This window comes from Dromaius novaehollandiae, chromosome 3, assembly GCF_036370855.1.
Source record: "Dromaius novaehollandiae isolate bDroNov1 chromosome 3, bDroNov1.hap1, whole genome shotgun sequence".
NCBI lineage: Eukaryota > Metazoa > Chordata > Aves > Casuariiformes > Dromaiidae > Dromaius > Dromaius novaehollandiae.
In genome coordinates, this window is record NC_088100.1 from 81,485,959 (window position 1) to 81,498,819 (window position 12,861).

Here is a 12,861-nt window from a genome sequence, read left to right on the forward strand (position 1 = left end):
TAAATCTGAGAAACATGAGTAAAAGCCATGGGAGCACATGAGGAAATCCCTTTGGAGCAGTTAGGAGATCAAATCCTCTTGCCTTGGACATGAGTCTAACTCCGCGAAGGGCATTAGTGAGCCTGAGAGCGGTTGTGGCCCAGTACTGGACTGGGTGAATGTGGCTACCATAAGCAAGCATCTTTGGAATAAATTTATGATCTGATGTCTTTGTCACCCTACCCAAGTGATAGACAAGGGCCTGCGCATTGCTTCTTCTACAGACTGAGGTAGTGGATACTTAAAATGCAGAGCTGATTGGCAGAGCATGTAGCGAGGACGATGACATGGAGGTTTGAACAGGTGCAAGTAGAGACGCACAGACAGAGTTAAAATCCCATGCAGAAGAATCCTTTCAGTCAGTAACAAACTCATATCATTAATCCACCTCTGAATGGACCTTAATGGAACTTAACAAGAAATCTGTTATTTTCTAACAACAATAAATAATCCAGGACAAAAGGTTTAGAGTCAGCCTTCGCATGAGGCTGGAATGAGTAACATTCACTCTAAGGAGCTGCTCTCAAGGAGAGTTATGAACTAGTGACCATGCACCCCATCCAGGACACAGGCTCTAGGTATAATCTGCACCTGGATCTTAGACAGACTGTGCCTGTCAAAAGTGGTAGAGTTGTTATACAATGGGCATTGAAGACGTAGTTGTTCGAAGAAGCAAACTTTGCAAGACATGCCAAAGTTATTAGGAAAACATCTTCTAAGGGCCAGCTCCTTCTCCCCTGGGACAGAATATCACAATTTCACTTGCTGCTTTCTGTTGTAAAAGGTCCCTCTACAGAAACACACACTTTTCAGAAGGATGCTAATGGCCTGCAGTCCATAAAATCTGCAGACATGGTGGTGTTGTCTGTATGGCAGATGCAATAAGATGCTGGGCACTTCTGGCAGGTAGGATGCTGTGGCAGGGCATGGTTAAAAACACACCACTTTCACGGGAGCACAGCTGTCCAAGCCTGGAAGCTTTTGCTTGCTGCCTGTCTGCCCCAAACCCATACTCTGAAGCAGAGTTAACCTGTCAAGAGCCACAGTGCTTCTTCCTCTCTTTTGGTGGAAATGATCTGCCCTATTCCTCCGTTATCTGCCCAGATTTCCAAATCACCTACAGTGCCCAACAATGACCATGCCACAGGCTTCCCAAAGTTGGCCTAGTTGTCCCCCAACAGCACCTTCTGCAGGTATCACTCAGTCCCCAAAGGAGAGCGCAGTCCTCCCCTAGGCTCTGTCATAAGCAGGACTCTCATATGGCAGAGCAGAAAATAATCCATTAGAAAATCCAGGTTTTTGTTTTGCCAATTAACACATTTATATTTAGCTGCTCCGTGACAACTGCTGAGCTATTTGTGGGTTTTTTTTCCTCTCCACTGTGGCAGCTGCTACTTTTTTATTTGTTCCAAGCCTGTTTTTTGGCCACTGTTTGGAAGCTGGCTAGCCAAGGAGCAGGGAGACGATGGAGTAGCATGCCACATGCATTTTCCCACAGCCACATTTCTGGGGAATTTGTAACATTGACTAAACATGAAAACACTGTGAATCTGATAGACAGGTTGGATATTTTACTTTCCCAAAACTAGATAAGTTTGCTCCTATGTATTTTACAAATTTCTCTTAAAAAGTAAAGTTAAAAGAAATAAGAGCTGGATTTCATTTTAAGCTTTTTCTCATTTGAGCTTGAAGATATTATTTATTGGGTAGAATCAAAAAATATCTTTAAAGTTAGTAAGTTTCTATAAGTCTTTCAGAAAACAAGAAATATCAGAGCTGTGAATGACATTGTTTAAGGCAATTATGTCTACGAAGAGATAGATGCAGCAGAATTTTTATGTTTAATAAATGCAGTGTTATGGGAGGTTTTTCGAAAGATATGCTGGTTTCAAGATGATCACAAATCCTGAAACTAGAATACTAGTGAGAGTTCATTTGAATGATGATACTTTAATGATTTATGTATTTGACATTTTCCGATATCAGCTTTAAAAATGAAATGTTGCTTAGAAGAGATAGACAATTATATGCATCTATACTGCGAGATCTGTATGTTTTTTGCATAGAGAAGGCAAGTCTTTCTTTTAAAAGCAGCTTCTAGCCCTAGACAAGACATAGGTAGAACTAAAATTCAGAGGTATTTTTAGGGACATTTTAGGAACTTCCTTTTAGGGGTGACGCTGATGATTCCTGGTTCTGACCACAGCGGCCAGATATCTGAAACCAGTGGAAGCCCAGTATAAATTACCTGTTTTCTATGAGTCTTAGTTTTTGGAAGGATGGATCAAATTAATCATATTATTAAAACAATGGCTAGGAAACTGATGACTGCAAGCACAGGGCATTGGTCCAGGGAGAATTAGATAATTAATTGCTGTTGCTGTAAACTGACTTGGGCACACCTGCTAAAGTGGGGAAGCCAAAGCAGTATTTATTTTGACACATTTTTGTGGGAGAATGCTTGGAAAGCTAAGGACATTGTAACGTTACTAGTTTATGTAGTTTTAAGTCTGAATTGTTCACAAACGGATTGAGTTTCACTGAGCTGTTCATACATGAGACTTATGTGTATCCAATTAAGGCTATTAAAAGCAAGAACACTGAGGATAATGTTTCCAGTGTTAATTAATTGAAATAGTATCATTTGGAGAATGCCTCCCCAGAAGCTGCCCCTACCAGCTATGATTTATAGGGACTTGGCGTAGTGGTGTGGAAATTTTAAAGACCGAATTGCTGCAGCAAGCTTATTCCTTAGCAGTGAAATTAGGCTATAATTCTATACAATTTGTTAGGAACGAAGTAAAGAAATGTTTTTCTTTAGTAATTATGCTGTTTTAGAATGTTGTAAGGATTTTCAGGTTAAAGCCCAAAGGATTTCTGCGATGATTACTTGAAGCAAGCAGTGGGTACCCTTTCTAAGCTTATTGATTTCAATGGTGACTGTAAAGAAAAATTCACCAAGACGAAAAAAAGGTTCATAAATCTGGAATGTTTTTTCCAGCATGAGCTTGCAGTCTTTCTATGTACTGCCAATTACCAAGAAGAAGTGTTAAGAGTCTGTAATTTGGGAATTACTTTAAAAGCCTGAAACAGGAAAGGCTGCTCATTATAGGCTGGTGGGGCAGGGGCAGGTTTCTTTTTAGCCCTGCAAAAGGTTTGAAGCAAAGTCATCAAGATACATAGTGGCTGATCTGGCCAACAGTGAGAGCTTTATTCCCAGTTACAGTTGTGAGCTACAAGATTTACCTATTTTTAGAGATTTCTAGACAGCAGAGCCTGTTGTATACATTTATGGTTAAGAAGAATCTCTTTTGAATACACAGATGAAAACTATTAGACAAAGTTGTGTATGTAAAATGCTTCAGCCACAAAAGACAGACTTGTAATTCTCTATGTGTATAATAGGCCACCTGACTAATGAAAAGTGATTAGAATAATCATTCAGCCAAATGTAAATATATAGCAAAATAAATAATTTACTTAGGTGATAATAGCTAAGGTAGCATGTTAAAGTTTTACAAGTGAAAGTTTTACAACTTTAAAGTAAATGATCACTTTCTAATTTTATTACTTATTGAAATAATTATACTGGCACAGTTTTATTATTTGCCATGGTGTTGCAGTACATAATTTAGGAGCTATTTGCATTTTGGCAGCTGGCACACTTTCTCCAAGCATGGTTCTTGTGGTTTGGACTGGAAGACCCTGTATGTGTCATTCTGGAGATTCTACCTGTGTACATGTGTATTACTAGACGCAGATATTTATATACAACTGGCACTTTGTGATCATCTTTAAACCAGCATAGCTATAAGGACAGAGAATGAATTCGATGCCCTTTAAGTGTATAGTAGGAAGACAGAAACAGGGCAACAGAACCTCAATCTGTGCACAAGAGTACCGGGTTTAAAGAGACAGCTAAAAGGAAAACAGTGCAAGCTAAGGGAAAAACAATGATCAGAAAAATTAATTCAAGAAATTCTGGCCAGCTGTGTGTGATGTACCCCATAAAACCAGTGAAGAAAAACACACTAGGAAAGGTGTAACTACCATGCGATTATTGACTGTTTAAAATAAACAAAGGCCAGTAGAAACTTTCAGCTACTACTTTAAGCCTTCATTTAAAACTTTAGTAATCCCCAAGTGTATTGTACATGTACAGGTTTTGATTTAATTTGCAATATTAAAAATTGATTGAATAGAAATATTTTAGTAACGTAAACTAATAGTGAAATGACACTAGCAAAATCTGATTACTAATATGGGATCAAAGTTATTATCCACAAGATTAAACACTGAAGATTTGAGAAATTTCCCTCTAAAGAGAGATTGTTTATTAGTGTGTAATGCTGTTATCAGCCCAGTAAGGAGGGCCTTTCCCAACCCTAATGGAATACTCTAATTTTGCAGAAACACAAACTGGGAATATTTAGATGTGAGATGTTTGCCTCATATTAGTGAATTTCATTGTAGGTATGTAAGTATGTTACCCAGAAAGGTTATAGCAAACCTTTCTGGTTAGAAATAAGGTTTTCCTGGTTTCCTTCCTTCTGGAAGGCAAATAAAAAGTGCTATTTTTATAAGTTGATTAATTTTTTTTTTTGGTTAGTCACAAAGACAAGATAAAATGACAATAAGTTATGACATACATGGGGTGGAAGGGATTTGTAGAGCAACAGGAATTATACCCCAGTATATTAGTTGCCTTGACTAAGAGGTGATTAGAAAGAGAAGATGTAAACTAGAGAAAGTGGGGTATAAACAGCATATTTAAGAGGAGGTTCTTTGGAACTCTCCTAGGGGTGACCCTGCTAGACTGCCCACCACAACACTTCTGCCTGGCTGGGTTGATGTAACCCTGGTAAACAACTGCTTTGCTTCTAGCAATGGAGACCATTATCTCTATATTTCAGTTTTAATGAACCCCTGAGTTTCTGTAGTAATTTTTATGTGGTGAGTCAGAAATGAAGCAGGCAAAGGCAAGAGGTGTTAATTGGCTCTTGTTTAAGCCGAGGATAATCCAGTGCTATCTTTGTTAATGACTCCAAAAGAGAAAGTTTTGGTCTCAGTTATGCACCAAAGAACACAATGCAGACTATCTTTGTGAATGCATGTAGCAGACACCATCTAGAAGAAGGTAATCCAGAATAACGTGGCATGACCCCTCCTCAAATAAAGGCCTGAAAACAGTCCTTTTCTGTCTCAGTCAGTGTGAATCTCATTGATGTACAAGGTGCTTAAACACTGCTGTAAAATATGCGTTACAAAAGACAGAGTTAGGCATGCTGGATCAATCACAGGTTCTGCACAACTCTTGTTACTGCTTCAGGAAGTAAATCCACTAGATTTATACTTTCATAGCATTTCCATTAAGTCCGGGGCTCTTGACACTGGCTTTATATTTAAGGACTTCATGCAGACCTAAATCTGATTTCTGGAGTTTAGAGAGTGATTGCATGTCTCAGCTGCTGTAAAACTTAATACTGAGGCAAAACTTTGAGCACAGTCAGTGATCTGCAGAGTATGTGCAACACCTCCTCGGCTAAGCAGTATCAGAAAGTTACCTTGCCCCTTCTCCCAGTGCAGAAGTCGGCCTAAGCTGCTTCTGTTATATTGTATTGTTTTAATTGATGTTGTTCATCTAGACAATGTTGAAATCAACACACATGCAAAGCTCTCATGGCTTAACTGACAAAAGCCTGCAAATATGTGTTTGTATACCCTTAAATGATGATAACTGGCGTTGTTCCTGTAGAGAATCAATTGCACCTGATACTATCTTTGACTAGGATTTTGCTCAGTTCCATTTTTTTTCACTTTATTTTGCACCACACAAAAACTCTTCTGTTCCTTTGTTCTATATAGAAGAGCATCCAATATTCTCATGCAATACTTTATCCACTCTGCAAGAAAAGTGTTCAATTTATGCTTTGCACTCAGCAGGATTTTCTCCTTTTTGTAAATTCATTTTCTTCTTATTGCCACTGACTGACATTGGCATGACCTTACACGGAACAGCACAAGAGCTTTGCTGGCATATGCTTCCCATTCCTTAAAAGGAGAAGAGGTGTAAAAGCTTCCAGGCTGCCTACTGCAAGTCAACCTGTGTATCTGGCAAACAGCCTCGTAGCTCTCATTCCTCCTTTGCTTAAGCTGAGGTCAACAAGTGTGGTCAAGAGTAAAAAAACACTGTTCAAATACATATGTGCTAGCTGTATGAGGAGGCCACCCTGCCGCGAGGACGTCACTTGCTGGGTTACGGAGGTCAGATACCAAACACCATTCCTGGCACAGCACCAGCACCTGTGAGGAGACCTGGAAAGCCCGGGCACAGTGCCATCCAAACAGATGGCACGTGTGCAAGTATCCAGATAGACTATGGCAGGGTACCTGTTTTGGGAAGCCCTAATGGCATCTACTCTGAATTTCTATGTCCACGGCTGAAAGGAGGCACTGCCCCCAGTCCCAGCCAAAGCGCAACTGGAGAAAAGCGAGGAGCCCCATTCTGCACTCAAGGTCCCTCATTTGTACCTATTTTGAGGATATTTACAATGCCAGAGCAGTCCAAAGGACCTTAATATGTGAGAATCAGATTAAAGCAAGGGCTTTTGACTAGAAGGAGCATTCGGCTCTCCCAGGCTGAACTTTTCCTGATCCATGCGACAGTGCTGAAAGTCCCCTAAGTCTTACCATGGGAGAGGATGATGATGTCCATGCTTCCTCCATGTCAAGTTCCCAGGAGCAGACGCAATGCATGGCAGACAGGGTTGTGTCCGGCATGGGACAAGGGCTCCAGCCCTGCAAATCTGTGAAAAAGTGCCCTTAGTGGGGAGCAAGGGGAACCAGGGCAAGCTGGGCAAGGCTCCTGCTTCATGCATGAGATAGGGCAGGTCTGAGAGATGCCTTGGCCAGTGAGGTGCTGCCCAGCACACCTGTGCTAATGCCTGACAGAAGGAATTTGCCTTTCTAGAGGACTTGGGTAGCAGGAGGCACTGTGCAGAGCCTGTGCCTCTGCTGTGTCCAGCTGTAGGCATCGTTGTAAGCACAACACACCTAAAAGGCTAAAAGGAACAAAAAAAAATGTTCAGCTGGCTTTAAAAGAGAAATGAGTGAGGAAGTCTTCTGTCAAAATCCAAAGTGCCATAACATCTGCTGCAAAATATATCTGCTTCTTTCACCTTCAACCTTTCCTCTAAACAGCCAACTAGTGGTAACAGCTCTGCGTGGGTTTTGTATGACAGCAGCAGCTAGGAAACTAGATAAGATAATCAAACACATTTTATATAAGCTATCGATAACAATATTCAGCCACTAATAACCCAGACTGGATTCAAAGCCATGCCCATTCATTCAATCAACATGTCAGTTTGATGACATAAAGTTTTCTTCTTCATCAGTAATTAAAAAGAAGAAGAAAGGAAGGAAGCTTCTTCATAGACCACAAGTATTTTCAAATTCTTTTCTTCTGCAAAAAAAGCCTATGGAAAAGCATAGCTACAAGGTGAAATTAGCTACGACGTTATCCACAAGTGAAGATGAAATAGGCAGAAATTCAGCCATGAAAAATCATGTGTATGACCAGAGTCAGAACTGCATTTTGGAAACTGTAAGTGATTCAGTTTCTACAGAGATCTTTATTTACCGAAGATCAGATTCTTCCTTCAGATACTCCTGCACAATTTCTGATGAAGTGAAAGGACTATATTCACGTGGATATCTATGGGCAAAATTAAGATATGATGTGATCCTTAAGTTTGTTATCATATCTTTACATTTATTACCTTAGTAGTTTTTTACTTTATGCTCATTTTCAAAAATCTGCATACATCATTTCATAACCTAGCAAAAAGTGCCAGATTTTTAATCTACATACCAATATAGGTCCATGTATGTGGTTTACCAGCTGGCTGAGCCCATGAATTGTGGAGAATGTCTAGCATTCCTCTTTGCAGCACAAGGAAGCTTGCATACCTGATCCACATGGATGGCTCAGTCAGCAACCAGCAAACTGCGAGGCAAATTCTTTGCACTTTATACCAAAATACTGTGCATAAAAAAGCCATTTTAGACCTCAGATTCTCTGAATTTTCTGCCTGCTTTAAAAAAATAGAATCTGATCCCTTAATAGCTAATCAGTTACTAAGAGATTTTCATTTGTGAAATGATATGATATACAAAGTACAAGTACTTTGCACAACTATATGATAGCAAGCTGAAAAATGCTAGTCTTGTGGCTTTTAAGACAAATATTCTGTGGCTGCAGAGAAATTTAGCACAATAATTAGCAGTGAAAGGCATAACGCTGTACTGCAGTCACATCTTGGAAAGTTCAGCAATCTCTGTGAACTGTTTGAGACTGGTCTTCTCAAACCATCTTGGCATGGATCACATCTCCAGGCTTGTGCAGAGCTGTAGCAAGATTTTAGCCCTAGAGACCTCCCCTCATGCACTGCCTTCCTCTCTTCTTCTAGGCCTCTTTCAACTGCTGAGCTCTCCTTACAGCCACGACAGACATACAACATGCCCCTCTTTGGCCTCTTCGCTCACTGTGTCCCAGCTTTCATGACTGCGTAATATCCCCATGTTTAAGAGGGACAGCAATAGTGGGAAAGTGTTTACTGTAGCTGCAGCTGATTTTAATGACACTGCAGCCAAAAGCAGAACAAGGCCATAGCACCTCATGACCAGAGGACTCCTTTGCCACACAGGGAGCTCTCTCCATAGATCACAGCTTAGCACTAAGAGTCTGTGTCCCACCATGTCTCCCTTTAATCACATGTCTGTGCATACAAAAAAGCAAACAGATAAATCATGAGCTTCATAGTCTTAGATCTTAGAATTAATCTTTAGATTAATTTATGAAAGCAGCCTTCACAGGCAACAATGTCAGTACAGACTGTCTTCAAAGGCATGTAACAGCTCAGAGAAGAATATAAGCACACTAAAATTTGACTCTAATCACCAAACCTGAACAAAAGGTTGTCCATCATCATTCTAACATGATGATGAACTGACAGTAGCAGGCCTGGAAGCTACAAAATAACCCACCATGAGCAGACTGCACACACCTCCTGGTTGCTTCCACAGGCAGCAGTACACAGAGAAAGGGTGAGTATGCTGGCAGTAAGGGAAGAGCCAGGCCAGAGAGAGCTTGAGGGCACAGACCCAGGGCAGCCTGTCGTTTCTGCCACCAGACTGGTGCCTTGACAGTGCCTCTCCTCTGTCTGAGCAAGCAGGGCCTGGAGAAAAGGAGGATGAAGTCAGACCCTGTTGGGGTGGCATTAGACAGCTCCTAATTTTATGTATCTAAAAATTAGCTTTCTAAGCCTATACTGGGCTCCCTCTGTAGTCAATGGAGAGAAAGAAATCCATTCTGTCCTCAGACAAGTCGTGAAGATGCTTGGGCTGAAGCACTCTCTGGAGCTTCCTCTCATTCACCATTGATTACAGAAGGTGCCCAGATGAGTGGCGTGTGTTTAGGCTACATCTGAACAAGGGACATGGGAATACTTCCATGAGCTAGAGTCCAGGTGCACAGCTGCCTGCAACCCATACCGCAGCAAGGCGCAGGCACTGTGATATGTTTTGGACAGGTCCTTGATTCAGCTGGTTGGACCTTGGGAGCATGACAGCGAGCATCCAATTCAATTCATCTGTAACATGGGATGAGGGAAGACAAATTCCTCTTTGAGCAAGCAGTTTGCAGGCTAAAACAGACACATGCACCAGCTTTCTGAACCATCCAAGTGAACCACACAGGTGGCAAATCACACCCCTGAGGAAAGCCAGCCTTGATTGCTTCCTCGTGCCATATTCAAAGAGACTGGAACTGCACAACTGAATCAAGACTGCTCTATCGCATCTCTGAGGATATTCACTTGAGAAACAGGATCTAAATAAGCAATGTTTTCAATGTATGTGAGTTCTCTTGAGCAGAGCAAACTGCTTTGGGCTCTGGAGGGGGAATACTAGCATGGCCTTGAGTGTTGCTGAGCAATCTATTAACACCTCTTCTATTTCAAGTAAGTGATGTTAAAAATATCAAACACTTCAACCATTTCCTATTGTTAAAAGTGAACAAATGTAGCCTGTTACACCCCATTATCACTGTACTATTCACCAGCAGAGCAGTTAATCAGTGACACCATGAGGCTGAGTTAGCAAAATACAGGCGAGTTTCACATAATCTGTGTGTTTTCTAGACATTGTACATGCAGAATATATTTTATATGTCCCAAATTTCTGTTGTCTCCATTTTCCTGTGCTTCTCTTGAAATATGGAAAAAAGTGTTTAAGCCCCTTCATTGTATTTACAGTGTTCCTGAAAAACTGTATCACTAGTTGTTTTGAAAGCTGTGGCCTATATTGTGATTTCCTTCTAAGTATTTTTTCTATGCTATGCATTTCTCTTTTTAATATAAGGCTTCTCTGTACCTTTGTGCTCATAAAAGTATGTTAAAAACTGTTTTCCTGGACAAAGCACCTAGAAAAGCTACATACTGTTTTGCAAGACAAAAAAAGATAGTATCCAATCCTACATTAGGGCAAATTTGCATTTTTGCATTCTAGCATAAGGTTATCCTAAAATGAGCTTATCACAGCATCTGGTGATTCTTCATGAATACTACGTTCCTTAGGTTACACAGCACTCCTACAATCCCTCCAGTGTCTTCTTCCTAACACTGTCGAAGAGTGTGATAAAAGAAAAAGAACGTAGCCAGCATACAGCGTGCTATACTCTAGCAAGCACCAGCTGCCATTGTGGTAGCATAGCTTGTAGGCTTCCTATTTATTCTGGGAAAAGTTCACCATGGGGCAAGATAAAGGAGTTCAGCGATAGCACCTACCTACCTACCTTTGCAGTCACCTTCTTCACCAGCTCCAGTAGTTGCCAGCTAACAGCTGAGGAACGAGCCCACATTTTAGAAGTACTCGGCCCATAAATTTCCATGAGTAACTGCAATTGCGTTAATTGATAGCTATGCTCAGAGGTTGAGGGTAGCTTCTGTGGAAGCCAAGGATGACAGCATTCAGATAATGTCAGGTGTTTTCAGATGATGTCAGCCCACAAGCTGTTTGAGTATAAGCGGTCACCCAAATCTCTGTAGCTTCTCAGAGCATCAGTCACCTACTTTCATATTTCATTTGAGCTGTTGGTGCCAAATTCATTGCTGCTCCAAATCCAGCTTAGGCCTGCAGTTTCCACATACACTTGGTTGCTCTCCACATTCAGCCCGCAAGACAGGAAGGTGAGGCAGAATACATTATTCCCCACTTCACCTGAGTCTCCCAGGCTGTCTATAAGCCACACAGCCTAGAGAATTACTAGAGAAAACACACATGCACCCTCTCAGACTAATGTAGTGCCTTTCACATATGGCCTTGTAGTGCCACCTTCAGACTAACCTGGGATATGTCCTGTCACTCCCTTAAGTAATAGTCCACCACACCTTTATCTACACTCCAGGCCTAGCCAGAAGCCCTGAGAACCCAGTGAAGGTGGATCCGAAACACCACCAAACTTCAGATCCAGTTTGAATTTGTTTTCCCTATAATAGGGCAAATGAAAACAGAAAGATCTGGCCAATTGCAATACTAGGTCATTAAAAGCTGTGTCTAAATTTGCAAAGTCCTAAAATTTGAGTTATTTTCTGCTGGAAGAAGGAGCTTTCATAGAATATTCTGTCCTAAATCTGTCTCTGTGGAGATCTTGAGGGCCCTTCTCCATTAATGAGTATCAGACGCTCATATTTCTGATACACTGCCTAGTGAAAATTAGTTAAAATTTGGCTTAGCATCATTTTTACAGAAACCTCAACATGACCTTCTGGGCTGCAATTTTACAACCACAACCAATTATAGGCACAGTAAATGTGGTGAAGCTCATTTGGGGAAGAAATGATAGGATTTAAATTTCACAATTTGACATGATATATCTCTTTTTACATGAGCCAGGAGTGTCTAGAGGATGTAACCAACAGAAGGCATAAATCAGAAGTTAAACATTTGGCTTTTGATCTTCTTTACCCTCACACTCAAGATGAACACTCTCAGTACTATCTATTTATTTTCTGATTACTCAGAAAGAATGCTGTTTATTAACAAATAGTAGCCTATATTCTCAAATTGCAGAGAGATCAGCTATGTCGTTCCCAATCTAGTGCAATCTTTTTTCATTATTTCTGAATTACTCTTTGTTCTCATTTCCTCTTTAAAGCAGAAATACTGAAACACCCAGTACACCCTATCTATCTCTCCTTTTTTTCCTGTCTTTGCTTCACCAGAAATTTTTCCAGCCTCCCTCCTTCTTTTATTACTAACAGCTTTCATAGAAAGCATTATTTTTAAAAAACATATTATTGGCATGTGCATATTAACTAATTGAGAGTGCCTGGAAGTAAAAGAGTGTGGCATTAGCACCATGACGTATCTATCAAATATAACCTTCATACAGGCAAACTCATCTTGCAAGATGCACATAGTAAAAACAAGATCAGATAGAATTGTCTTTTAGCCTAATGTACTGCTTATACAGTGCAAGATGTTTAAATCTCCATGTTCCTTTATTGAAGTTACATGACAGTTTTTAGTAACCTAGTAAAATCTGTCTTCTTCTGTGTTAAACAATATTAATTTTTAATCAAAATTTAATTTTTAAGAGAAAAAAAAAAAGTCCACAACTATCAGGGATTCAGTGACATTCAGTGATTTTGTTCAAAGACCAAACTTCCTTATGGCCCAACCTTACCCTCAAAACCAGGGAGAGACCAGGGAGAGAGTCTGGAGAAAGGAAGACTTTCCCTTAGTTGAGGAGGACCAGGT